Raw genomic sequence first — 25,230 nt, forward strand, 5'->3', positions numbered from 1 at the left:
TTCTGCCAAAAAGAGGTGCTTCCAGAGAGGAAGCTTTCACCTTGGAGCTGAAGCTGGCACATCACTGAAGTGACAAAGCTTGGCTCTCAAATGGGCAGAAGGACTGGGACCCAAGCATTCCCACAAGGTCCTACTCAATGGCCTATTGAGCAGGAATTCCTGACTACAATTCCAGGTTTTGTATGAGTATCAAAAGGGAGGAATTAGGAATTTATACAAATGCAATGCCAGATAGGTCCCAAAACCTCTATGGGAATGAAGCTCTTCGTGTCTCCTGGAGCACAGACATGGATGCCACATACACAAAATATTTTTCTAGACTGCTCTACCTTACAAATATGAACACTGAAAAAGAGTTTGCCCAAAGAGCACTCTGAATCTGGAGTGATCAGGCTGAAACTGTCCTAAAACTTCTCTTTTCTTTGTGCTTATTGCTATGAGTAATAGAGACAATGAATCCCTGTCTTTGTCTGACTGAGTATTTTCCAGCAGTGCAGCCACCTATTTTGCACAATTCAAGGCACTTGGGGACAAAGAATTTGGGATCCATCTGGCACTGGGCAGATCTTTCCAAAGGTGTAGTTACCCCCATACTCTAGCTCTTCCCTGTATTCCCAAAAGATGGAGGGTGGTGATGAGAACACACACTTCAAGAGGCTGTACTGGGCTTTGCAGAGATATGAAGTCACATTACCCCAACAGTGGGATGACACAGGTATCTTTACTCACATACAACCTCTTTTTCCTGTTAGCCTGGGCAAAGACACCCCAGACACCCCCACAGTGTTGGTAGATTTCAGATTTCACAGGGTCACCAAGATAATAAAGCTGATGCAATAGAGAGAGTGAACATTTTTGTTGGAATGTGAGAATGGACAGCACCTGGTTATTTAACAAAGTAATTTTAAGCTGAACAAGAGGAGGATCCTCTAGCCCTTTGTTATTGTTTTCTTTGGAAAAGCTTAGGGTTTCATTGTCAAGAGCAATTTAATGTGATAAGTTACAGTGTTAAAAATCATGCACAGGAACAGATGAATAACTGTATACTGCCTGCTCAACCATGATGAGACTGAAGTCAAATATTTGAGGTTTGCCACAAACCAAGATGAAGCTTATTTACACTAACAAAGGGCACCCAAGGAACACTGGTGGCCTTAAGTATGCACAGTGTTAGTAAGTATGCACAATGTTTTTATCAACACCAGATATTTACCTTAACTTTTATACTTGGAGAGTGGCTTCCCACATGCTCAGAGTCATGACCTACGTGGTTAGCTTTGTCTTGTCTCGCTTCTGTACAGCACATGCTGAGTACTGTAGGAAGAGACCAAGCTCAGAAAAAAACCATGCACAGCACAAAATAATACCCCAGAGTATTCATGGAAACCATCCTCCTTTATTATATCCCAGACCATAAGACTCCAGAGCTTTCTGCCCTCGCTAAGTTCTCACAAAACCTTCCAGCTATTAACTATAAATTAGACTCTTTCTCAAGGACATTTTTATTCAGAAAAAAAGATATTTTTCTGCCAACAAAATGGAGTGAATTTCCCTCATACCAAATCCTCTGGCAGCTCCCACAGGCCCCCATGAGCATGAGTTGCTGTGGGGGAGGACTTCCTCACCCTCCATGCTAAGCCAAGCACTGGAAACACACACAACAACACAGGCTTAGGGCAAGAGTAACTTCTGTTTGCACCAAGGCCTGAGGAACTACACAGGAGAAGGGAAGTGACAGCATCCACTGAGAATCTGCCAGCACAGAGATAAAGATGCATTGATTCTCACCTGGATCTCCTACTAGATTTGGCATGAACTGCTTCCTAGGGGTAACTCTTATACCAGGAACTTGTTTTTACCCACCCCAATGAATGCTCCATGTCTTTCTGCCTTGCTTCATGTTTGCTAAGTCACTACTTATACATGTTGTTCTTTTCCTAGACTCTTTCCAGGTTCCCTGAATCAACAAGGAGGATGTGAATGCTGCTCTGATGATTCATAAGGACCAAAATCAAACATCTTGGCAAAGGACAGTAAGTCTGCAGAGAAGGATGCTCATCTAGCTGTTACTGAGGGGTAAAAATTCATCTTGTTTCACCAGTACAGGGGAACATCCCAGGAAAGAGAAACTGAGATATCCTCAGACCAGTTTGCAAACTATATCTTGTTCAATAACTCAATTGATGAAGGCCTCCACGGCTGCTTAGAATTAAAATAATAGAATGGCTTGGGTTGGAAAGGACTTTTAAGATCATTTAGTTCCAATCCTTCAAAACTCCATCCAGCCTGGTCTTGAATGCCTCCAGGGAGGAGGCATCTACAACTTCTCTAGGCAATGTGATCCAATGCCTCTTTACCTTCACAGTAAATAATTTCTTCCTAATATTTAGTATAAATATACTCTCTTCCAGTTTAAAGCTATTTCCTCTCATCCTGTTGCTACATGCCCTTACAAAAAAGTCCCTCCCCAGCTTTCCTGTAGGGACTCTTCAGGTACTGAAAGGACATTATAAGGTCCCCACAGAGCCTTCTTTTCTGCAGGCTGAAGAGCCCTATCTCTCTCAGCCTGTCTTCATAGGGGAGGTGCTCCAGCCCTCTGATCATCTTCATGGCCCAACTCTGGACCTACTTAAACAGTTCAAAATCCTTCTTGTGTTGAGGGCCCCAGAACTGGATACAGTACTCCAGATGGGGTCTCACAAGAGCAGAGTAGAGTTGCAGGATCACCTCCATTGACCTGCTGGCCATGCTCCTCTTGATGCAACCTAGGATATGGTTGGTTTTCTGAGCTGCAAGCACACGTTGCCAGATCATGTTGAGTCCTTCATCAACAGACACCCCTAAATCCTTCTCCTCAGGACTGCTCTCCAGTCATTCTACATTCATCCTGTATTTGTGTTTGGAGTTGCCCCAAAACCAGGAGCAAGACCTTACACTTGGCCTTGTTGAACTTCAGGAGGTTGGCATGGCTCTATCTCTCAAGCCTGTCCAGGTCTTTCTGGATGGCATTCCTTCCCTGTAGTGTATCAACTGCACCACTCATCTTGTTGTCATCTGCAAACCTGCACTCAATTCCACTGTCCACATCACCTACAAAGATGTTAAATCTGGTCCTAGCACCAATCCCAGCACCAATCCCATCACAGGTCTCCATCTGGACACTGAGCGGTTGACCACAACTCTCTGAATGCAAACATCCAGCCAATTCCTTATTCAGAAAGTGGCCCATCCATCAAATCTTATTTTTCTCCAATTTAGTTACCAAGGTGTTGCATGGGACAGTGTCAAATGCTCTGTACAAGTCCAGGTCGATGACATCACTTGCTCTTCTTTTATCCACTGACACTGTAACTCCATCATAAAAGACCACCAAGTTTGTCAAACACAAGTTGACCTTGGTGAAGCTATGTTGATTACCGTCAATCATCTCATCCTTATTTTCAGGAGGATCTGCTCCATGATCTTGCCAGGTGTAGACGTAAGACTGAATGACTTGTAGTTTCCTGGATCTCCTCTTTTTACTTTCTCAAAAATTTAGGTTATGTTTACCCCTTTCTAGTCAGTGGGAACTTCATCAGACTGCTATGACCTTTTAAATATGATGGATAGCAGCTTGGCAGCTTCATCTGCCAGTTGATGGATGGATCTCATTGGGTCCCATGATTCTTCAGGTTCTTTAGATGGTCTCAAATCTGATCTTCACTTACAGCAGGCAGATCTTTCTTCTCCAGGTTCTTACTTTTGCTTTCTGCAGCTTGGGTAGTGTGGCTAGAGCCCTTGCCAGTGAAGACGGAGGTAAAAATGTCATTGAGCACCTCAGCTTTCTTCCTATCTTTTGTGACCAGGTTCCTAGTTTCCTTCTGGAAAAGACCCACATCTTCCCTGATCTTCCTTTTATTACTGATATACCTGTAGAATTTCTCCTTGTTCTCCTTTCTGTCCCTGGCTAGATTTAATTTCATCTGGATTTTAGCTTTCCTGGCCTGATCCCTGACTGCTCAAAAAACTTCTCTGTAGTCCTCCCAAGAACCTGTTCTTGAGGAAAAAAATAAAAAAAGAAAAGGACATAAAATCTAGTTTCTGGCAACCTACTACTAATTCCCTTTAAAAACTCTATCAAACCACTCTTTTTGGTCCTGTTGTTCTTAGGCAAGTGTCTGTTTTCAGTTGTATTGGGTTCCTGTAGTTCCTGGGTCATTCTGTACAGAGTGGGTTGTTAAAACAGAGAAGCAATCAGCTGCTTTTTGTCAATATTTATGCAGCTTATGTTCATCTAGTCCAAACCCCTGTACTAAAGCAAGGTTAAATTTAACAAGGCATCTCTGGCAGAAAATTATTTTGCTGAGTCTTGAAAACGTTTTGAGAAGTTCCATGATTTTTATATACAAGCTGCTCTACCACTTAAGTAACCTGCTTTTTTAAAAAAGAGAAACATCAGTAACACAAGATTTTGCTAGTAAGTAAGGTATATCATCTTTCCTGTAGGTTGCTTAGGTATGAGCAGATTTATACTTCCCTAGATGGACTTGAAGAAAATTGATTGCCACCCTATAGATTCTCCTAAATATTCAGATTTTATATATCCGTCACAAAGCTTTGCCCCTGACTAAGCCCCAAACCTCCTTTAATCTTTCCTAACATACCACATTTTTAAAATTTCTTATTGTTCTTTCAGCTCTCATCTGGCCTCTCCCTAATTTGTCTACATCCCCAGGCACTGAGAGCATTCACATTATCCACTCTGATCTCCTGAAGAGCAGTTCTTCTTCTCTTGTAGATTGATCATTAAAAGCATTTTTCTGCATTATGTTATCTTCGAAACTCAATGTGAAATTTCAAAATGAGAATAACAAACACTGCCAATAATGCTTCTGACTAATGGACTTGCACACACAAAAAAAGTCAAAGAATCCCAAAGCAGTCCTACCCCTGCCCATAGTTTCCCCTGTGACAAGTCCAACTGGAATGAAAACATAGCTCCAAGGCACTGAGCATCAGAGAAATTCATGCATAGAAAACAGAAACTTGGTTAAGGCTTTTTCATCCCCCTGTGTGGGTAGCATGGATTTCAGGTACCTCAGACCTTCTGATTTTGTGCAGATCAGTTATCTGATTTCATTTGTTTAGGATGAAATTCAAATAACAGTAAAAAAGAATATGATGTCCAAATTGCAGTTATAGCAATTTGACCCAGTAAAAGTGCCCTAAATCACTCCCGTGTAACCTGGGACTGAGAGGGATCACCAAGATGAGACGGACACCACCAACAGCTCTGTGCTCTGTCTGAGGAGGTCTGCATGGAAAACCTTCATTACCTCATCACTGGTTTCTCTGCCTTTTTTCTCCTGCCAGTGTACAATTGCTGCTGGGCCCCTTCTGCCACCCAGGAAGAAGTGAGCTGCTGCTCACTGTTTGTTTTGTTGGGCTGTTTTGTGTGTGGGGTTGTGTTTTGTTCGGGTTTTTTTTGGGTTTTTTTTTTTTTTTTTTTTTTTTTTTTGGACAGAAACATGCAGTTCCATAGGGAAATGTCTTTCTACATAGGATGTCAACCCTGGGACATGTCTTCTCTTTATCAGAGGCCAGAGGAGGTTTCCCTTTCTATTCATCCATGAGAAAATGTTTGATGTGAAATAATGTGAGGTTTTGCTTTAATCTGCAAAATCGGATGCTGTTTATTTTCCAAAGAATTCTTGGACATGAAAAGAAATGGGAATACAAAAAGGATGCCAAAATTAATTTAATGGAAAGCTCAGCTGCTGAATACTGCACAGTTAAACTTCCTGGATAGCCTCAGAGACCTGCAAGCCAAACGTGGGCCATCATTGCTCCAGACACATTAAACAATCATTAACTTCCCTGTGTGAGGGAAAATGATTAGGTGTTGCTCAGTGTGCTGTGTAAGAAATCACTTGTACAACCCAAGGTTTGTTGTGAAAAGTAAAATCTTGCAATTTGGATAGGCAGCAGGTCCTATCCGTAAGTAGGTAACACAAACAAAAGTGCATGGCATAGCCATAGTTCTCTCACCCCACCATCCCTCCGATTCCAGCCTTCCCAGGCCTGCTCTCCTTCTCCTAACACCATACATCACTGCCTGCTGCCCTTCATGCTTTGTAATTTGTCCTGTGCAAGATCTCTCAGAGTACAAGCTATCTCATCATTTCTTTTTGCAGTGTGCTTTTACAGGAGGGAAAGTTGACTGACATGGGCAGGACGTGTGTGAAACTTTAGTATATTACCTGTGGTTCGGTTTATTTCCAGTCTGCTGCACTGGTGTAAAATATGAAACTTCCAGGCATGCTGATGAATTCTGGCTTCTACTGAAGTCAAAGGTAGAAGTCGATTGATTTTACTAATGGTTGGGTGATGCCAACAGGTTTGGAAGGTGTGTGGGAAGAGAAAAAAATTCTTATCCCTGACTGTGGGTTGTAGGAGGAAAACAAGCAGCAATTTTAATCTTGTCTAAAGATTGTACTGATTTACTACACTGCAGGGCATGAGGAACTGAGGGCACAAGACACAGAATAAGCTACACTTCCTGGCTGCACATTCTCATTGCATTTACAGACAACTGAAGAAAAGAAAAAAAAAGATTATTACTTCAGCCTGGATTTTGATATTGTTTTTGGAAAATAATTTGCTAAAAGTTACTTTTGCCAGACAAATCATTGGCTTCCATTGAAATCCATTTGTACCACCAGAGTGGAGTTGAAGCGTCTTCCACAGCCAACTGTAATGTCTGATTAAGGCCAAATTTTCTCAACCCATCCTCCTCATGGAGGAGCACATCAGGAGTAAGAAAACAAAAACAAAGCAAAGCGCACCTGGGACAATGCTAGGCCTTGCCTTGCTATGGGTCATATGGGACTTTCCCAGCTGATAAATAAGCTGGCACAGCAGGCCTATGGCTGCACTGACTTGTAGGGGCAGTTGGTTCAGACCTCAGGACCAGCACTGACTGAGTCAGTGGGGCAGGGTACAGCTGCTCACAACCGAGGAGCTTCTGAGTTCAGAAGATCTGCCAAGCATTCCTGTTCCTCTGAAAAGTGCTTTACTGTCAGCGGAGTTTGAATGCAGTCTTGTCTCATCCTGGATTTGAGGTACCCTGGAGAAATGGCACGAATATTACATGTTCAAAAATATATTACATAACATATTTATTATTTACCTAGTTTTCAGTTAATTGTTTTCTGTTTTGTTTTGTTTTGTTTTGTTTTACATGGGCTAGAAAGCACTGCAGACTTTCAGATACTGACATTGTCTCGCACACTGTATTAAACCCCCAGGGCAGGTCTAATTGGCTTGTGGTTGCAGATATGTTGTAACTGACTTGGCTTGAAGTTTTGCTGGCCACTTCATCTATATTCATCCTTATTTGCTCCTTTAGAGCAGGAAGAAGGCATCCAGATTTCTTCGGTGAGGTCAGTATGAGGTTTCTTTCCAGACACAGGGGCCATTTTCTCCTCAAATCCTTCAAAACGAATTGAAACACTAAAAGCATTTCAGACCATGAAGCACTAATTCATGAGCTTGTTCTCTTGAACTGTCTATTTAAACAGTGAATAATTTTGGTGTTTTATCTCTTAGACCAAATTTACACATCTTGCTGCTTGTAGCTGCTGTCAGGATTGCCTTACCACAACACAGAGAAGCCTCAGAAGGATAGGAAACTGCAGAAAATAAGTTGTGTTTCTCCATAAGCCTTGTCTACACAGTTCCTGTGTATTTCAGTCAGCAATATGACTTCCTTCTCACACAGTGCTGGGTCTGTGCTGCCACAGATGGGAGTGCTGCATCAAGATGTGTTTAGGACATATACAGTAGCTCTGTGTATGCATCTGCTCCTGTATATCAGTATGCTGATTCTGGCAACTACTTCTGCGTAAAATTAGCCCTAATTAAGTAAGCATCAGGCTTGGTGAAGATGCAGTTACAGTGAAATAAAAATGTCTTGTTGTGATAAAACACATTCTGCTTTCTCAGTTGTAACTTAGGCTTGTATAAATATCTTTACAGTTGGGTGATTGAATCCACACCAAGGAGGAGTGGGGGAAAGGGAGAGATTGTTTTACTCCAATTATGCCAATAAGTCTAGAGCAGTACAGCCTTTATGTATAGGCAAGGCCTTAAGGTCAGCATATAAATGTCCAATAAGTGGTGACCTCTGAGAGCTGGTAGATGAATTATGACTTTTGATAACGGAGCTTTTCACTCAACATAGTACTCAGGGCATAGCCGTGTAGGAATGCGGAAAAAAATGGCAGTGGGAATATAATTTAGCAAAATGACTCAGGAAAGCACACATAATGGGAAAACCTTATTTTTTCCACAGTATTCAGGGTGTTCTCGGGAACTGGGAAGAGGATTGTGCATTGGCAAGTCAACCTCCTCACTACCTCAGGCAATATATCCCATAACTTTTCTCGTAACTGACCGGGATGTATCCTGAAACCACTTACCTAAGGAGGGGGGGGAACGGTACTCTCCATTTCACCTCCTGGGAGGCTGACAGTTACTTGCATTGACATTTCATTCTGGCAGCACAAAAGCTGAGTAATATGCACCAGAGTACAGCAGCAGTGCCAGGAGTCTAAAACGCTCAGCTGGAAAGCTAGTAACAAAAAAGGCAGGCATTCTTTTTATTTAAAAAAAAAAAAAAAAAAAAAAAAAAAAAAAAAAAAAAGAAAAAGAAGAAAAAGAAAAAAAGAAAAAAACATACCATCATTTGGCTCCCAGAAAAAATGTGTTCCTAATTCTCTTAGGAAAACCCTGGTGCTAAGCATACATGTATGTCTGTGGCCTGGCACCTTAGTAATTCAGCAAACATTCCCCGTCTCATGCAGACACCGTGAGAGGTTAAGTGTACCTGGCAGCTAATGAAAGAGCTGAGCCATAGATGATGACCACGGTGACCAAGTGTGGGAAACCCAGAGGTTTCCACAGCTTGCCAACCTGTAATTGCATTTCCCAAAATGTTGATTAACACCCACTGTGTAAAGAAGGAAATTCCTCTGTCTGGGCTCTACGTGCAGAACCCACCCAGGGATGGAGTGAGGCATAGAGGGGAGCATGATACACTGCCAAAGCTATGCCCACACAGAGAGCTCCGCTCCCGTGACTCATCCAGGCAAGAAACTGCACATGGGTGTCCATGCACATGCACTGAAGAGGACAGCAGAGGACAGTCTTTTCCCCAGACTCACTACTTCCCCTGAGCCAGTCTTCTTTCTTGGGTGTGGTGGGGGGCAGGTGTCTGGTATCCCTTCTCACATGCTTCACTGTCACAGAGCCAAGGGGAAATTCAGAGAGACCACTCACCCCACATGCTTCATCCTGCACAAGCCACAGAAAACCTGGCACTCAGAGTGTTCAGAATAAAAGCCACACTGAATATCTAAATTAGGTCCTCACTGAAACGATGGGGAACCTAACAAGTCAGGTATAGTGCAGAAGCTTTGCACAGTGTTATACAGGGATGCAGGTCTTTTTTGACCTAATATTGTTGAGAGCAGCTTGCAAGAGGCACTAGGGTTATAGTCAGACCTTGAGTTCTGCCCCTTTCTCTGACTCTGCAGAACCAGTCTGACTCTGTCACTAGAAAGCCCCTTGTTAGTAACAGGGCGAAAAGCCATCAGAAAGCCTCAGAAACCTTCAGATGCCTTCTTCTGTATTCTGGCACTAGATTCTGCTATATTTAAGGACCATAGATGTGCAGCCAACAAAAACAAACGTTGCTAGGTGCTTTCACTGTACACACTTCACAGGGATGTTTTTGTCAGGACAGCCCAATATTAGGCACAAGCCTCTGCTCTACCAGACTTCAATTGCTTCCTTTCCCGTGCTCTCCCATCATCACCTTTCCCAGAGAAGACCCAGAGGGAGTAATAATCTCTGCAATGACTTGGATAATTTATTCAAACTTCCCCTCTTCCAGAGATAGCCAAACTTGCTTGGCTTAGAACCAAAGATCACAACCATTGCAAGTTTTCTTTTTCATCCTCCATCTTGAGCACCCTCGATCTGCACTGGGGGCAACTAATCTGAAAGTCAGCACCCAGAGCTGGTCAGAACCTACTAAAGCCAACAGGAGCTCATCAGAAGTCAGGTCCCACCATCTGTTCAAAGGTAAACACATAGCTGGACTTTTTGCCAGGCTAGTCTTCTTGCATGTCAGCAGAAGATCTGCCAACAAATCGCAGATGGTTGGGCAAGTCCCCAAAAGGGCCTGGCAGCAGGGATAAGCAGCTTTCCAGTTCCCAGCTGAACTTACCTGGCTGAAAATTAGACATGAGAATATTCACTGGGCTATACTATCATGTGGAAATCCAAAGGTAGGAGGTGAAGGAGTGAGGGAGTAGGGGTAATATTAGGTAAATATTATGATATCAGATAAGGTTACTCAAATCCTAAACCCAAACAGAACAGCAGCTCTTATTTTAGTTCAGATCACTTAATGCCACAATTCACAGGATCAACATCCCCTGGTTTCTCTGCACGTGTGTTCACCTCCTCATGCTCTGTCCCACATATCTAAATAGCTGTAGCAGTACAAACATGAGAGCTGAGGTGGTAAGGAAGAAGTCTTGTAAGTGGTGACCTATTTAAAATTATTTCAAATTTCGAACTCTCAGATTCTGACTCAGCCTGAGCCCATCTCTACAACTCAGACCAGTCTCTTAATTGCCTTTGGTAACCAGTTAGAATAGCGAACCACAACCTCTTCTGCAAGGACGATTTGGGAAATCAAGCTCCCTATGGATGGAGACAAAATACCCACTGGGACCTCATCATTGTGTTTGGTTTCATATTCTTGATGTATCATCACATTTTAGACAGAGAGTTGGGTAAGAAACTAGCATTGCACAATACCAAAAGGGCAAAAATGCCTTTCCCTTCACCTTGGTGCCATGTACCATTTCCTACCTGTCAAAATAACCCAGTCTCCCTGTCACAAATCTTTATTTCTCTGTGGCCCAGCCTGCACTGTGAACTGCCATCTCGTCAAGCCCTGTGTTCAGCAGGCCTTCCCACACTGGTTCCTGCTGCACTTCTGAAGCCTGCAGCAAGATCTGCAGGGGCAAGATTCCATTACAGCCTAGAGCAAGCTGCAACTGTATGCTTAAAAACAACTAAATTTTCTTCAACTCTCACACAGTACATCATCGGTGACCACCTATAAAAACAGAAAAAGAAAGGAGCTGAGTGTCTTCAGGGTAATCTGGTTAAATAACAGAAAGTCTACAGACTTTCTTGGCATCGCACTGCTCAACCCCACTCTTTACTCTGTAAGGGCCAGAAGAATAGTACAGATGAGCCAGAGCAGTTAATCATGAACAGGTAAAGCTGACAGGAGATTGAGTGTCCTTTCAAAGCTGATTGAAGTCAGTGGAAAGACTTTACACTCACTAAACATCTTTGGAACAGGCTGTAAGAGAAGCTGTTCTGTGGGGGATATTTATATAGTTTTAAATTAAAGATTATAACAGATCATAGGCAATTTAGTGTCCTGGATCTAAAAAATATTGTGTTTTTCTTTTTTTTAATTATCTTAAAACTCATATTTTTAGATTAATAATATCTATTTAGGATAATTCATAAATATATACTTAATTGCTAAACCACTGATGTCTCTATAGCTATAAACACTCTGGCAGTTTAATAACATAGATTTTAAAAGCTTCCTATCATCAGTATTTACACTGCAGGGTCAATAATTATGTGTAATTCATGCCTTTCATTGCAGAATTTTTTTTCAAAACAAGTACCAGCAAGTTTGTTTTGCTAAATTTTTACATATTAAATTCTGCTACAGAGATTTCTTACCTAATAACTGGATAAGATTGCCTAAAAAACTAGGCATCTGTAAGGCTAGACTCAATAGGTTAAAACAGAGTCTTAGCAAGCTAGGTCAACCTTTTTGTTGTATCCAGTTAGGGTAAGGATCTCCTGGCCACAGGGAGTCATTGAAGTCAAGAGCTTTGTATGGAGGAGAAATGCATTAACAGGTTTGGATTAATAACAGAAGTACACAGCATTGTAATAGCGATAACTACAAAAAGTAACAACAGACAGATAAGGTATTGGAATACAGACCTGTAGGGAATGCCCAGCTATCCAATGAAATGAAATTTAAAGGGTGGAGAAAATTGTTATATTTACCTGATGTGAATCTGTCTGGAGCTTCTTCTTAAGGACTGCTACTTGCTCTCCCTCAGAGTAGCTTGACTAGCAAGACCAAGGGCTGACCAATTACTGTACATCCAATTTTTTTTCAGTCTAAACACTGCAGGAATTTTTTATACAAAATCTATTTTTCATCTACTTCCATCTCCCACTGTCATGTGTGTTTTCTCTCAATGACTTTCTGAGCCTTTTCCAAGCCTTTCTCCCCCAGTGTCACTAGCCTTACACATAGCATCAGGTCAGCGTGCCTAGCAATTAAACTCCCAGTTCCATAGGCATTTGATCTAAAACTTAGATAATTCCACTCATGAAAACATTTCTTTATTTATGCAAACAACATATAGTTGTGATTCAGTCTTGCTTGGAAGTAAGCACTCAACAAAGAGTCTTACTTCTCATGATAAGAATCAATGTGTCTTCAAATCAACCAGAAAAAAATCCCACCTAAAGCACTAACCTCATAAAGAGGAGTTAGTAAGAGAGTCATTCTGCATTTTCTTAGCATGAGTGTCAGAGTCTGAAATAAAAGACCCCCTCATGTTGGGTTACTCACCCAACAGACTTGTCTCTCTACTTTGCCCAAGACTTATGTGAAAGCATGAACACTTTTTAGTGATATAATAGAAATCAGAGGAAACAGAAATCAGCCTGTCACTTCTGAGGGGCATAATTACATCTGGACTATGGAGTGGTGGATGCTGTATGGTGTACCATAAAACAACAGAAAACTGGGCCAAAGCCCAGAGATCATTGTAGGGTGCAGGGGGCTGAAGTCACAGATCCAAAAACAGGAATACATCCTTTTGCCACCACCTCTATGTGACTCACCTGGAAAAACCTTGTCTGCCATTTGGACTTGGCAGAGTTTCTACTTTCAGAGAGAAAAACAGGCTTTGGGGCATCACAGCTGCATGGGAGACCCTCTGCAGGGGCTCTCTTCCATTCTAGAAGCATTTTGGGGTTGTGAACAGCCACAACCTGGAAAGATTGGAATAAGAACCAAAATTCCTGCTGTCCATCCCTTCTGCCAGCTACTAGATCCAGTCCAATGAAACTCTAAAAAAAGGATTCGGTTTTAAACATGTTAGTAATCTTAGCAAAGCCAGGGTGTCCAGCCATCACACCCAAAGAAATCTGCTAATTCAGGGATTTTAAAAGATCAAAGCTTTAATAACTCAACCAATGCTAGTCTGGAAAAGACTTCTCTTGAAACACATACTCCCCCCAAAAAAACCAAACCAAACCAAAACAAAACAGCAGCAACAACAAATGTAAATCATGGACTGTTATAAATGAATATTTCTTCTTACAGCTTTTGTAAGAGTGATTCAGAACTTTAACTTTCTTAAGTAGGTTATTCTCTTGATGTATTCACTCCTAGATTTTGAGCTGACTTTGCTTAGGAAATTCTGGATGTTTCTTCTTGTTATTCCCTTAGTAACTGCAACCCTTCCACCATCGATTAGTGTGTTGCAATATAGGGTGTTAATCGACTTTAAACATTTAATTATGGTTTGTTTGAGCACAGCATTTTACAAGCACAGTGGCTCATCACATTGCTGGAACAAGTACAATACAGCATCTTTAAAATTATGCACAAATAATAGATTAGTTACAGCAATACTTTTTCAGCAGCATTAATAAAATCTCTCAAGCATGCAGAGAGCCAATGGCCAGGAGGATTCTCAGGAGGTCTTTCATACAGGATGCACATCTTTGTTACGAAATTCCTCAATGCCTTTTTTCTGTCTCCCTAATGACCAGTTAAATAGACTCCCTTGAGAATGCCTGAGTCAGAGCCAGCTTGAAAACTGCTGAGGAAACATCCTCTCTTACTGGAAATGATTTCCATCAAACTGCCATGTACCATATTTAGACTAACGGATCAGTAACGCCAAACAGAGGGAGCTAAGTTCACAGGGCTTGGGATTCTGCTCTGTGTGAAAGAGATTGCCTTTGTCTGGCCACAGTTGCTTTAGGGCACACAATTGAAGAGCTCTGTAATGCTAAGAAACAAATTCCAGCAGCAAGCTGTTGCCACCAGGCACAGTCAAAGTGAGGCAAACAGTATTTCAGAAGCCGCAGCTGACCTGGTGAGGTCTAATTTGACTTGCCAATGGGATATCAGGCACAGCTGATAATACCTAATTGTGGGAGAATTAGCCCCATCAGCCAACTACCACGCTACCTATGTGGTTACAATCTGAGGCACTATTTTCCTTTCTTAGGTTACCATGAAAAACTTATTTTCAGCCATAAGCTTCCCTCCCAGCAGTGGATGCATACACCAAAACATCAATTACCAGAGCACAGGGATTTCTAAGGTCACTGAAGGAAACAAAATGTCTGTTCTGCCTTATGCAAGATGTCTAATATAAATCTGATTTTTTTAATATGCTTTTCTTGCTTAGCTTAGTGTCTGTTAAGTAGATAATGATAGCTGAAAGAAAACCACAGAAAGTTTTCTTTATTTTTGTATAATAAAAATATTTGTTGAGTCTGGAGTGCTTAGGTAGCCTTCCAAAGCATTTTTATTTTTAGAACTAGTGAAAAATGCTTACCAAGGAGTGAAGGGAAATGGGCCTCTCTGTATTTATTCTTCCTATTTAGAGGATGTTTTTACCACAAGGCTCCAAGTTTACCCAGTTGTGTTCCCATGAGTGCCTGTACTAGCTTGGACTATCAAAGCACAGTTTTGGATACTCCTGAGTTCAGAGAACAGGGCATCAGAGGTGGTTGGAGGTGCACACTCAGGGCTCATAAGACCCCACTTCCTTCAGCTGCCTGGAAGAGCCTCAGCCTATTTCCTTGCTGTACAGAAATATCTCTGTGTGCTTCAGTGTATGTTACCTCTTGTCATGTGCTGGTCCTGCTAGGGGTTGTTACCTAGTGTTGTTAACAGACACTGCAATAACCCCAGGGCTCTCTTCATCAGCTCTAGAAACTCCATTCCCGATCTCAAAGCACAGAAATATCAGTAAGGTTCCAGTCCACAGAGATCCTGCTCCTCAGTGCTACCCAAGAAAAGACTAGAAATTATCCTTTTTTGTACTCTCAAGCAGTCTGAAATCAGTGAGTGTTGGAATTAAGAAAATTTATCTTTGATTATGTAAGAGATGTCCAAGTTTCACATTGAAGGTCATGAAATTACAGTCCACAATATTCAGTTTCCAAGAGGTGGGGAAGATGGCTATGTGTATACCTCCTTATTGACAGGTCTAACGAGGAAAACCCAGGTTTGGATTTAGGTTAGGGTCCACTTAGATCAGGCGTGTTCATTCTGTAACCACACAATCTTTTCCATAGCAACTGTGCTTTGCAGACTGACCAGGGGAGACCTGCACTGGAAGTAAACCAAGACTGTGCGGTAAAATAGCATGAAGTCTGATGTACATCTGTGTTTTTTGCTGTAGAGGCTGGAAAGTATGAAGCCAATGAGTCAAGGGACTGGAGGAATAGAAAACCCTGATTGCCTTCTTGGGGGAGCTGACTTCTGCTCTTGCCTCCACCACAGTGTGCCTGAATGATGTCAGGTCTGAAAATTTATCACAAAAAGTCATGCATTCCTCATTTTCTGCATGTCAGACCTAAGGCTGTATGGTCTGCTTTGCTGCAATGTTGAAATTCGTAACAATCAAAGTCAAATGGCATCTGTTCTTGGATGTTGGTGTTAAAGTTAAGTAGAATGTAAAATAAAATTTTTCAGGGTCTTAGAGATGAAATGCACAAACTACTAAATGTGACTGCAAGAATACAATAAAACAAAACAAAACAAAATAAAATAAATAGGATGTTCTATTTCCTCCTCCTCTCAGCAAGGGCACTAGGACCTAAAAGTTACTCTTGTTGGCAAAGTCCATGCACAGGCAACTCATGTCTGCTACAGGAAAGGCAGTGAGGAAGCTGATAGTCATATCTGCTGAGCAGGACTTGAACACTGTGCAACAAGTTAAGCCTGGAATCACACATCAAGCAGAGGACAGTACACTGAAGGAAACAGAAGCTAATAGAAAAAAAAATCATGCAGACAGTGACTGAGGACTGTCATAATGCAGGCACACATAGGCTACAAATAAAGGCTAGAAAGAAGCTTGTATGTGCATGTCATCTCAAGCAGTGGGCAATTTCTGAGAGCTTGACTATGCAGCCTTATTTATGTCCTTTTTCTTTGGAGTTTTTGTTTGTTTGAGGGGGACAATTGCTTTCAGTCCTGCATGCAGATTACTAATTCATTCTTTGCTGAACACATTTAAAGAAATGGTCTGATTCCATCTGCCTACAATTGTACTAATAAAGGAAACAAAAATGATGGCACATCTCTGGCCCAGTGGCCCAGTAAGCTGATACATCCATATGGCTAAATCTTCTCCCCCTCCATGTTCTCATCACCTGATGAGAGTGGTTACAGGAAGACTGGAAAGAAACTGTTAACATACGTTATCTCCAAACGTTGCTCTGGAAAAACAGGAATTGGCACAGGCACAAACATGACCAGGGAGTGTGATAGCAGTTAGTATGCAGCAACAAATCACAGGCTAGCACTTGAACATGGACTTTGGGTCTCTCTTGTTTGTTGGTATACTTACAGCTGCAGTACACGTCTGTGCTGCTAGAAAACATCAGGACCACAAGCATTTCCAACTTCCCATACCACCTAGGTTTTAGCATGCTCCCAGACTCTCTGCTGAAGCTGCCACTCAAGCTCCTCTGAAACAGCGCCTGGGCATGCTGCTTCCATCAACCATTTCTTGTAGATGGATGGGATCAGATGGACAAGATTGATTTGCACAATTGCGAATGACTCCAGCACCCTCCCAGCAGGCTCTGCATCCCCCCATCCCTTCCCCACACACCAAAGAATGGCATGCATTCCCTCACTGTTCTATTTCTTCAACGGGCCTCTCAGCAGCTGCAGACAACTTTTTCACCTGAGTGGCTCAAAGTCACCCTGTCAGTTGTAGAGAACAGAAGAACACACAATGCTGAAGTCCCATGGCTGCCAGGGGGATTCAAAGAAGTCACTCGTGACTCAACTGAGATGCAGAAAACAGGAGATGTTGCTGGTGTCAACTCATTCCTGGGTGGCCTAGATTGCTGCTTCTGGGGGCGGACCTACAGCAGCTGTTCCAAGGGAAGTCTAAGGAACAGAACCATCATTATAGGGAGGCAAGAATGCCAAGACACATGCTAGAGAGCCCTGGCACACCGAAAGGTGCTGTAATGAGCAGCACCAGATGTTTGGCTTAGTGAAGGAACTGTGCTTTGGAAATGTGCAACTCAAAACTCCTGACAGGTATCAGGCAGCCATGAGGACCCTGAGACCCCACACAGACAGGGCAATGGCTAGGAGATGTGGGAAGTCACATCCAGGTGTCTGTCTTCTCCACATTTTTTAGGCAGGCCCCCAGCACAATAGCACAGCAGAGTCATTCCATCACGTCTTCATGGTGCTGAGGCAAGGAGGGCCTTGTTTCAAAGAGAGATGGCATATGGCACTTGGCAGCTCACACAGCCATAGTAAATAGGCAGCAGGAACCTCTAAAACTGGCAGCCTCTTACAATAAACAGCAGCAGACAAAGCTGCATCAGCAAGAGATGATTTCCTTGTCAGCTATGTCAGCATCTCCATTGCTGATTGCATACCCTGCTCACTGGCAGAGTAGCACATGATGAGAGCAGGCACAACAGATAAGTGGTCATGTACCCTCCTCCTGGCACACCTCTGGGATGGGGTTGAGGATGCTGCACTACATCCAAAAATGTCCCTGCCCACCACAGCCCTGCTCTGGCACACTGAGGTAGGCAAACTCAGTCAACAGTGCAGTGGTTTTTTGCCTGTCACAGCACTGCAGGGCTGCCTTGCTGGGCTCCAGTTCCCAAGTAGCAGAAGGTAGACTCACCTGGCTTGGTGATCCAGGAGCCTTAGCTGAGACACAGTCACTCAGCAGCTCCACACTGCGCAGGCATGGATAGTAGGAACACAAAACAGACCCCAGGTAGACCTGGCCCCCATTTTGTCCCACAGTACTTGTGGGGTAGGTATTGCCTCTTGCTGTTAGACAGTGTAGGCATAGCCCTAAGTGTATTGGTGAACATGAGCCTTCCATGGGCACAAGAAGAGCCTGCCACAACCATTCATGCTCACTAAAGTTCAGTGGGGAAGGAGCTGGTCAAGCTTTCTTTTTACTACTGTGAATTTCTTTTCCCATCCACATGCTAAGGGGTAATCCCACAGATCTCCAGAAATCACAGAATCACAGAATCGCAGGGCTTAGAAGGGATCTCTAGAGATTACTGAATTCTAACCCCCAGTTGCTCCAGGACCCTTTTTCTCCTCACTAAGTGGCAGAATTAGTACCAGGGGCATCCTTGGTAACTGGGCTAAAATGCACATGTGAGAATCAGAACTAGGGCAGGTCATTTGCCACCAGGTTAGTAAGTATTTCTTGGCAGTCCCAGAGGTCTAGAGACCCTACTTTTAAAAGATCCAGTTAAGAAATAGCCACATCTTCCTCAGCTCCTAAGTATGGGCCAAAAAATCACATGCACGTACACACAGAGCACAGGAAAAGCACGTGCAAAGATACCAGTGCTGGATCCAAATGGCTACCAGAAGCAACACAGCTGCATTAATGAGGCCATCCTCATGGGATCCTCAGCTCACCTAAGAATCACAGTAATAGGCTGGGCAAATTATAACAGTGCTATTTTCTTTCTCCAGTGCCCAGGCAATGACAGGCTTTTTGTTCCATGTAGAATTATCCCATGTCTAGGCTTTAATTGACCCTACCCTCATAGTCATATAAATGTGTATTTCCCTTTCTCTTCAAAGCACCTCCCTCTTTCCAAGAGCAGATTTTCTTCCTGCCCCCATTGTCTTGCCCAAAATCAAGATGTCAAGGTCAATCATTGCTCAGCTGCAGCAAGAAAAGCAGATTATATTACCTGGTGGAACTAGGTTACCACCAGGTATGGGCTGGGGTCCTTTCTTTTTTTCAGAGCTGGAAATTATCCATTACTGCATACTAAAAAGGAAATTGAAAGCAGTTCATTTTTCCTTTGCTTCTGCTAAAACAGATGAATTGGTATTTCAGCTCCACAGAGAAATTCACAGAACCAATCAAAAAGCAAGGGCACAACTTTTATATAATTAAATTGTAGGCAGTTATATTTTCCAGCAGCAGGTATGTTACTTGAAATGAACCTCCATGCTGTGTATCTGAGCAGTTCCAATTAAGAAAGTTCTGCTTTGAGATCTTGCAAGCCAAAACACACAGTATGGCATTGTGCCCTCAGCTATTAAACTGGAAATACAAACCACTTTTTTGTGGTTCAAATAATCTCCAGGAGATAGTTTTACTGGAAGTTTTAAGCCATATTCTTCACATCGTATTCATCTAAATTGATGATTTCCATGACCTTTTCGTATAATTACAAGAGTGTTGTGTGTCCATTTTGATTAAATGGTTCCATACGCCATTATACCGCCGTTGTTTTTAACGCTGCTGAAGTAATTAGCTACTCTTTCCTAGCACAGGAGACTATGGAGGACACACTGATTTCTTAAAATCAGTATCTACTTTTTATTGCATTGCATTATCTGATATTTCCACTCAGCTGATGTAATAAATTGGTTCATAAATTTCATGGATGATAAGAAAGAACTGATCATAATCACAGACAGAAATTTATAAGAAGACCATTAAGAAAAGTAAGCCATACACTCCTGTACTTGGGCTTCCTTGCCATGTAATATTACAGATGAATGGCATGCTTTAATGACTAGTAAATTAAAATTTAATGGACTTTCCATTGCTGCTGAATGTCTGTGCTCAATGAACTCAAGGTAGAGAACCTCTATTTTCATTTAATTCAGCTGTCTTGTTGGATGTTTTGCACTGAGTTCAATGACCTAGAACATATTTGCTGGCACTGCTGATAATAATACATTGATAAATCAGAAACACAGGCCCTCCAATTCTTTCCTTGTATTTGTTGTTGTTGTTGTTGTTGTTGTTATTCTTACCTACATTTTCCCTCCTCTTAGTTCTTCGAAGTTGACAAAATCTTCCTGTAGTGAGGGGAGGCATTTGCTTTAACGCTCCCCAACACACTACTGTGGGTGCTGTGCAAGTGATTAGGTAGGCTTGCAAAATATTAATAGTACTTGCATTACTAAATTCATTAGCCCTTGCATTATCATTATGTATTAATTATTATAGTTATGTCATTGAGTGCTAATATCAAATACTGACAGCACCAATTCCCTGAATGCATCTTGTGGTTGCTGAACGTGATTGCTGCTCAGCAAACTGCTGCTTTTTGACAGCTGCAAGGTAACTAATACTGCTGTTTGTATTTAGTAATCACCATACACCACTGAAATCTTTCCAAGAGAAATTTGGTATGGAATTTAGAGTTTAAAGTGAAGTGAAAGCCAAGTCGTCAAATCACAGCAAGAAGTCTCTGTTCACCACAGGACCAGGAACTGTATACAAAGCTGGAATCAAATACTCTTTCTTTGTTGGTAGCATAAGCCATACCTCAGAAAAGCAAAAGTCTCCCTAGAAAACTAATTTGTCTCTTATCCATCACTCTTCAACCTTGGGCACTTCTGGATGGCCAAGCCAAGCACAGCAAAGAACATCCCCATTGCCTCCAGCAAGAGAGGGATCAAGGGGACATGGGGGCAGCATCAATTTCCTTGCCTCCAGTTGTGCAAGAAGTAAGGGAACAACTTGGCTGTCCTGCTGTTTATGCTCCACAATCCCCAAATCAAACTAACCCAAAGAACTTACTGGCTTTTTAGGCAAGCAGTGCTATATCCCCTCAGCCCAGCTGACCCGCACTGCATGGACAGTGAAGCAGACTGAAGACCACACATGCTGTAACAGCGCTGGCCTTTGTCATGGCTGAAAGTGTGGAACAGACCTGAGGTTTCCTCCTTTCCCTCATACCCTTCATAACAACTTTATTATGTTTTGTTTGTTTGTTTGTTTGTTTTGTTTTTGTTTTCCCTCCTGTTCCTTTTCTGTTTTTCTTGTTAGGTCTTGCCTTTGGTTGTATCCATACACAGTGTTTCTATGCAAGCTGGAGCTGGAGATAAAACATCCTGCTTTGTATGAGGCTCACAACTTCTAGCTGGTTAGAAAACCCATGGTGACTTTCAAATTAAATGTGTGTAAACTAAGCATTTAGATAAGATTCACGTGTGCTACCAGTTTCTCACATCATGTACAACGTGTCTGATAACAGTGGAACACTGGTCCTAGTGGAAGCCTCTGAGTTACTACGGGAAAAAAATAACTATATTGAATATTAAATAATCATTTGCATTGAACCTGTGTTATTTTCCAGATTGTTTTAATAGTATACAACAACATTCTTCTTCTCTTTTATTCTTTTTACTTCTGCTTTATATACAATAAATAGAATCATTCAAAGCACAGCAAAAGCATGTTACATCTGTCAGTCAGCCTGATCTGTAGCATCCATAGAAAGATGTTTTCCAGTCATAAAACAAACAGTAATTCATTCATTCATTGCAAATTCCAAGCAAACACTTTAGAGGTCTCTTTGCTATCCATTCACTGCTTTATTGACCCAGAATCCTCCAGGGAATGTCATAAATCCATATAATGTGTACTACCATTTGTGTCTGGATCCTTGATTTAACTGGAAGATATGTTTAAAAATCACACAGAAGCCATACAGTTCTCTTTGGGTCACATACATAAAAAGTAGTTCAGATAGATTAATTAATTCTACAAAGGCCGCTCAGTTTTGCCACAATTCAATAAACTTCTCAACTTTAAGCACAAGCTTAGATTTCTTTAGCATGAATAGGACTTAACAACATATTTAAATTTAAGCACACACCTAAATGCATTGCCTTGCTAGTCAGGAAACCAACCTAATTCAGAGTATTTAAGCATATATTTCAGACCACGTAGCATCGCTGGATAACAGCTCCTGTTCTTCATTGCCTCGCAGGCACGTTGGCAAATGCAAATACTCTGTGCAACAAAAGTGATTTTTTTTGATAAGACCAGACAAGTTATGCATAAAATTCCAATTCTATTTATTGTGTTTGAAGAATGAGAGGGCAAAAAATCCCGAAAAGAGGTAAGCAGGTCAATGGGTGCAAAGGCACACAAGCCAGTGCCACACAGAGGCATGGACCAGACTGACTTCTGTAGGACTGCCATGGTCAACTCTCTAAGGCATGTCATTGTGTCATGGCAACTCAGTGCTAAACATAATCTTAAGAGCTGAAATCTCCTACAAATTGATCCTACATGATGGTAAACTGCTCAAACCAGACTGGTCTGCTTGGAGCTCTGCCCTAACATGCACAAACATCACAAAGATTTGGAAACCCAAATTTTTTTTAAGGATGGCAGAATGTCATGCTTTTCCAGTTAAGAGCAGACACGTTTAAGAGTCTGGCACATTGGACTAGAGAATTTGGCTTTAACGAAGAAGCTTATACCAAGCCAAATACAACAACAAAACTAAAAATAAGCCCTCTCTGTGGTACTTTTCTCCCATAGGTAGCAGCCAGTTACTTGTGGTATGATCCTTTGAATATTACCACGCTTTGGGTATAGTGGTGAAGTCGCTGAGTTCAAGAAGGCTCCCATTTGTGGCTCTACTTAATGCAGGATCTCACTCACAGAGCTGTAACTAAAATTACATTTACTGTTCTTTCTGTCTTCTTCCCAGCAGACAATCATTACTGATATCATGTGAACCTCTCCAGCAAATGAAGGAGCCATCCACATCTCCAGCATCTTCATTCTCAGAGCATGCATTTTTCCAGCACCTTGAGGAATAAGTTTGCAGATATGAAAGGACATGAGCTCAAGCAGTGATGTCCCAGCCTGCAGCAGCGGTGTACTCCAGCCTAAAGTCAATAATTTCAGCCTTTCTATCCCAGGTTTCTACAGTTTCTCATAAATTTGTTAACTATACACTAGTGTCTGCATGGTGGACTGGCACAGGAGAGGCACCTCTGCCTTTGATAGAGTTGGAATGTCAGACTTTCTTAGGCCTGTCTACATCCAGGCATAGCAACTCACCCTGTGAGAAATTAATAACAGCGACAAAGGACAGCTCTTTCTCCAGAGCTAGCAGGGGGATTATTTCATTTACTCTGAATCAAATGGTACGTTAACAGTACTACAGGAACTGGCAAGGAACTGGTGAGGAAATGTCCATTAATTTAACATCTGAATGATCACTGCCTAACACTACATAAATGTAATAAATCACTTCACTTAATCTTGAACAGAAGTGACTGTTCTGAAAAGAGCCTTTTGTTCAAGGCCCAGTGGTTTTGAGATGTGAATAAAGGACTAATAAAAAAGGAGGAGGCTGGGAGAAAATATTCTTTAAACGGGAGTTTTGATTTGACCCTCTGAGAACTGCAGTCTGGTGAAATATCTGAAGTTATTGTTTTTTATTGAGCAATAAACTACAGTGAGGCTTGAGTCTGTGGTGTCTCAGAGAAATTGTTAAGCCTGGAAATCACATGGCTGAGTGACTGGCATGGCAGAAATATTTGGCACTTCAAACAACTCGCAAGACAAATGAGCAAGAAAGAAGAATTTCTTACACAAGTGTAACCCAATTAATGTCAACAAAAACTTGTAAAATTTATGGTTCAATTTGTCTCGGGGAAAGTACAGAACTGACCCTTTCCTGTACCTTCTGGGCAAGTTCATTAGCAAATTCACTGGTGTCTTGTTAACTCTGTGGTCCAGTTATACAGTCAGGGGCAGGTTCACAATCCTGCATCCCTACAAGTCAAGGTTAGAGGTGGAGTGTCATAATGCTGCTAAAAACACACAACATCTTGGATCATGTGCACTTCTCCATAGGTGTAGATAAAATGTAGTGAACTAACTAAAACTGAAAGCTGGTCTGGAAAACTAAAAGGGGCGAAGTCCCTGGAGCAAACCCACCGAAGTCCACAGAAAATAAAACATGTCTCAGCAGCCCTTAGGTCAATGACTCGTTCAGGTAATTTTTTTATTATTATTTATTTTTTCTCAGTTGGACAAGGTGGGCAACACAACAGAACTCCCCCAAAAGCAACTAAAGAGACCTCTGTCCTTTTGCTGCCACACAAGTGCTTCCATCCCAAAGTGCCTCTCTGCACCTCTCCCCATTAAATCAATCATGGAAGCACCTGCCGCCTTCTCCTCCAGTATAAAGGGATCGATGCAGAAGCTTCAACAATATTTCAAGCTGGGGAGAAAGCCAGACTTCATCATCATGACATCAAACTTAAAACAGTCAGTTACACTAAAAGCAACTGAAAGGAAATAACGAATATGTTTTGGACATTTTTGCAGCTCATTATCCTCTTGAACAATTTTGTATTGCATACAGGCAGAACTTGTTGTCACCTTAGTGCCAAGAGATAGCTTAATATCTCTTACTGTTTTACACTATACATACACTAGTTAGTTTACAATACAGTTTTGCTTACATTTGGACAATCTCATCTAAGATGGAAAATTAAGTTAATGAACAAAAAAGCTGCAGAAACCACAAGAGAGATATCTGCATATTTTCTCAAGAATGATTTTCTGAAGACATTGTGAATCTTTTACTCGAAAATGTAAAAACCTTTTGTGAAAAGAAATTTAAACACAGCTCAATTTCTTGCTTTATACAAAGGCTGCCTAAGGGTCTAAATCAGAAAATCCCTCAAACAAAATGAAGGTAGGTAAATAACCCAGCATTGCCACATCAACTTACCTATTTCAATTTTCTGCAAGACTATTGAACATGTTGTGCATTACTACTATTGTAAAACTCAGCTGGTAGTTTAACTTTTTACTTTTAGGAGGATGATAGTTTTTCTTTAACTATAATTGCTGGAAGAGCTTATATTTGGTCACTTTTCAAGACTTTCTTCTCCTTACATTTTTGTAAAAGCTCCTTGTAATGTTTTATGGACTCTTTCTTTTAATTCTCCCTGATTTGTTGATTCTTTTCTTTCCAGTTTGGGAATGTTGCCTTTTTGTTGGTTTATTT

The 25,230-nt window shown here is 41.7% G+C and overlaps 1 long non-coding RNA gene across 1 annotated transcript in view; it reads right to left on the reverse strand.

Annotated features, from left to right (window-relative positions):
• Positions 1 to 12,896, reverse strand: part of LOC146762594 (uncharacterized) — a 38,999-nt gene extending 26,103 nt beyond the window's left edge. The window contains exon 1 of the long non-coding RNA XR_014946185.1: positions 12,160 to 12,896. This is a non-coding gene — a long non-coding RNA (uncharacterized LOC146762594). The remainder of the gene's footprint in view (positions 1 to 12,159) is intronic.
• Between the last annotated feature and the right edge of the window lie 12,334 nt (positions 12,897 to 25,230).

This window comes from Coturnix japonica, chromosome 1, assembly GCF_054131305.1.
Source record: "Coturnix japonica strain WE chromosome 1, WE-NBRP24, whole genome shotgun sequence".
NCBI classification, from domain to species: Eukaryota; Metazoa; Chordata; class Aves; order Galliformes; family Phasianidae; genus Coturnix; species Coturnix japonica.